This window comes from Callorhinus ursinus, unplaced genomic scaffold, assembly GCF_003265705.2.
Source record: "Callorhinus ursinus isolate GAN/ISIS: 27379988/994484 unplaced genomic scaffold, GSC_fseal_2.0 scaffold4, whole genome shotgun sequence".
Classification (NCBI taxonomy): Eukaryota; Metazoa; Chordata; class Mammalia; order Carnivora; family Otariidae; genus Callorhinus; species Callorhinus ursinus.
The window spans coordinates 53,463,830-53,467,998 of NW_027397066.1; the positions used below are offsets into that span (position 1 = coordinate 53,463,830).

At 40.7% G+C, this 4,169-nt stretch overlaps 1 pseudogene; it reads right to left on the reverse strand.

The window, feature by feature from the left end:
- Nucleotides 1-392: 392 nt before the first annotated feature.
- On the reverse strand, nucleotides 393-1,537 carry LOC112835954 (actin, cytoplasmic 2-like; annotated as a pseudogene).
- Nucleotides 1,538-4,169: the final 2,632 nt, after the last annotated feature.

Sequence of the window (4,169 nt, forward strand, 5' to 3'; positions counted from 1 at the left end):
TCGTTCAGGACTCTTGCCAGTCTCTAGAGAAATCCTGGAATAGGCATCTTTTACACATTAATAGCCTGTACAGATCAAGAAACTCATGGTCCCGCAGATTCTCAAACCAATGAATTTCTCTTCCATAAACATGGTCTCAACCTCAGCCACAAAGTGACCTAGCAGCGTGTATTAAGGGTTTAAATCAAAGATATATACGGGGTATTAAACATATACCAAGAGAACAGGTAACTTGGATACAAGTTCAAGATCAGCAACAAGTTCTACAATCCAGTGCTGATATCAAATACAAGCTTCAAAGACAAATTTCTTTTCAAAGGCTTATTCCAGTTTCCTGAGGCTACCATGAGGTGTATACATTTGCCAGGGCAAATTTATACTTTGGAATTCACTCATGGAGAAAATGCTACACATCTGCTCATAGTCCATTTAGAAGTATTTGTGGTGGAGATGGAGGAGGCCAGTCCATCATACTCCTGCTTGCTCATCCACATCTGCTGGAAGGTGAATAGTGAGGCCAGGCTGGAGTCCCCAATCCACATGGAGTACTCACCTTCAGGAGGTGCAATAATCTTGATCTGCATCGTGCTGGGTGCCAGAGCTATGATCTTCTGCATCCTGTCGGCATTGCCAGGGTGCATGCTAACTGTGTTTGCATAGAAGTCCTTCTGGATATCAACTTCACATTTCATGATGGGGTTGAATGTGGTCTCATGGATACCACATGATTCCATACCCAGGAAGGAAACCTAGAAGAGCACCTTAGGACAGCAGAACTGCTCGTTGTCAATGGTGGTCACCTGCCCACGAGGCAGCTCATAACTCTTCTCCAGGGAGGATGAGGATGCTGCGGTGGCCATCTCCTGCTTGAAATCCAGGGCAACATAGCAGAACTTCTCCTTGATATCACTCACGATTTCCTGTTCAGGGGTGGTGGGGGGGCGGTGTTGGTGAAGCTATAGCCACACTCCATGAGGATCTTCATGAGGTGATCAGCCAGGTCCAGACACAGGATGGCGTGGGGCAGGGCATACCCCTCATAGATGGGCACAGTGTGGGTAACCCCATCCCCAGAGTCCATGACAATACCAGTGGTGTGGCCAGAGCATACAGGGACAGCACAGCCTGGATGGCCATGTACATAGCTGGGGTGCTGAAGATCTGGGACATGATCTGAGTCATCTTCTCACAGTTGGCCTTGGGGTTCAGGGGGGCCTCAGTCAGAAGGACTGGGTGCTCTTCAGCGGTCATGCACAGCTTGTTGTAGAAAGTGTGGTGTCCGTATCTTCTTCATGTCATCCCAGTTGATGACAGTGCCATGTTCAATGAGGTACTTGAGGGTCAGGATGCCCCGCTTGCTCTGGGCCTCATCACCCTCGTAGGAGTCCTTCTGGCCCATACACACCCTAACACCCTGGTTTCAGGGTTGCCTGACAATGGACAGGAACACGGCTCAAGGAACACCGTCTCTAGCAGAGCCTCCCTTACACATGCCAGACCCATTACCAATGACGAGCACAGTGATTTCTTCTTGCATTGTGGAGGTGGAGGTAGTGGATGCTGAGAACAAGTGGCAGGAGAACATGGAGTGCTGGCTGGCTGCAGCAAGTGAGAACTTCCAAGTTTCTTTTAATTGGAAACATGGACACTTAGTCTACTGTCACTGTTGCTAAGAATACCACTGAGAGAAAAAACAGGCTGGCACCCTGCTTTAAATATCTTCATGGTCAGTGCATCTTCTTTTATCAAACAAGACCCTTCATCTTAATTCATTTCCCAAAGTTGAGATTATAAAATCTTTGTCCTGTTAAGGAGTGTCCTTTGTATACATATGATGCTGCTCCTTTAAAGGTCAATAGTGAGCAGGAGAACCCCTATAATGAATTCCATGATATGCTGTTTGTGCAGTTGGTTCTCTGCGAGTTCTCCTTCTATTTCATTCTTGTCCTTCATCTTCATGACTATAAGATGTCTTCACAGGTAGCTCCTTCTTATAATTGATGTGAATTGTTTACTGTATTGGTTTTCTACTGCCATCATAACACATTACCACAAATTTAGCAGCTTAAACAACACAAACTTGTTATTTTACATTTCTGTAAGTCAGAAGTCCCACACAGATTTGTGTGTGTCACTAGGGCTGTGTTCTGCTCTGAGTGCTCTAGGGGATAATCAGTTTCTATGCCTTTTCCAGCTTCCAGAGGTCTACACATCCTTTAGGTTGTGCTCTCCTTCTCTCATCGGCAAAGCCAGCACCATTTCAATTCTTGGACCATTCTTCATTGTCACATCTGTCTCTAAGCTCAGCCAAGAAAGGTTCTTAATTTTAAGGACCCATGTGATTAGATTTGATCAACTGGATAATCCAGGATAATTTCCTATCTCAAAATACATATCCCTATTCACATCAAAGACCCTTTGACTCTTTGCCATATAAAGTAACAATATACACATCCCAGGGATTGCGTTTGGACATTTTTAGGGGATTATTCTGCCTACCACATTCACCATGACCTCTCCCAAATATGGGAATGTACTACATGAGAAATCTAGTAATATAAAAGCAGATGTAGAATTTTACACATATATTAAAAAAGTTAATAACATTCAACTTATGTATTTATTGATGTCACAAATTTCTATGTACCAGTATGACAAATTTCCTTCTGATCAGTATATACTCATAACAATTTTTGATTTAAAATGAAACATTAACATTGTATAAGGAAGGCAAAGATTGTTCAACTAATGTTCTAAAAATGGATTATTTGGAAACAAACACATTTATATCCTCATCTTAGAAATCATTAGAATGAAGATGTAAATTATAATAAAATGATCAAAGGGAAGGCTGGCTGCATCTGGCCCTCTGCCTTAAAAGCTCTGGGATGCCCTTCTTTCCATTTTCAGGGATAATCAGTCCCTCAGGGACTGTCTTCTGCTAACTAAAGAGTGGAGACTGAAGGGAAAAAAAAACAGATTGCAATTTTATTAATTAAAGTGAGAAATAAAGTTGTCACAAGCCCTAAAATTCAGAACTTATATCAGATCAAGCAGCAGATCATACTGGAGCTTTGCTACATGGAAGTCATTATGAGTGGCCACATTATTGCAGTGACTTGAGAAATAATTTTCCCAGTGGCATAATGCTCATGTACTATATAAGCAGCTCTTCTTAATTTTACTATAGGATACCCACCTGGGATTCCCAACATCAACATAGCTGAGTTTAAAATGAGATTAAAAAAAAAGTCGAAAATAATTAAAACCATTGACTCCAAAGTGTCATATATTCCCTCAGTTCAAATTTCATTAGAAGAGAAATATTCAAATGGTCTCACCTATATGTAAGGAGGGGTGAGAAAAATTAGTCCTTGTCTGGGCACAGCATGTTAGAGCCAGCATGGGCAAGGAGAAACACAGAAAGATGTGTAAATTAATGCAATCCTAGTCTCTCCCTAATCATGCTTGTAACTTAGAATTTTTCCTTCTTTTTAAATCACCTGCCTTGTTGTCAGTCATATTGCAGAGTTTAAGACCTCCTTGTCCTAACATATCCCACATATACATCCCTTGAGGTTTGCACCTTTCAATGCACAGTATCTGAAAATAAAATAGATGGTTAAAATAAGATTTTAATTTTTCATCTTCTGATTTTCCTGAAGAACAGACTTACACACACATGTCAGTAAGGAACTGCAAATGACTTAGCCTCTCAAATACCTCTATTGTTTAGACTACTGTTTATTGGTCCAGTAAGAAAGCTAAGAAATGTTTTGTTTTTTTTTTTCATTTTGAAATGCCACAGATATCTTCAGGTTTCATGGTATGCAGTTCTGCCCATCGTTCAATCTCAATGGTTTCTTTTTCCCCAAGGGATTTTATTCTGACTTTGAAGGCTCTTCTCTGCTCTTCCCCACTTTGGATTAGTGGTAGTTGAATTAGTGTTACCTTCCTAGACTTTGAGTCTATCTTTGTAAAAGATCTTTCCTTTAACCCTTACAATTACAGAAATAGAATTTCTATGGCTTATAAAGGGTCCCTTCCCTTTTATAGACTTTTAAATTTTGCAGGGATCATTTTTTTTTTAAATATATATGTCCAAATCAAAGCAGTAACCAAATCAAACAATACACATATTCTCTAAATCAAAGAAGTAACCAAGTGTA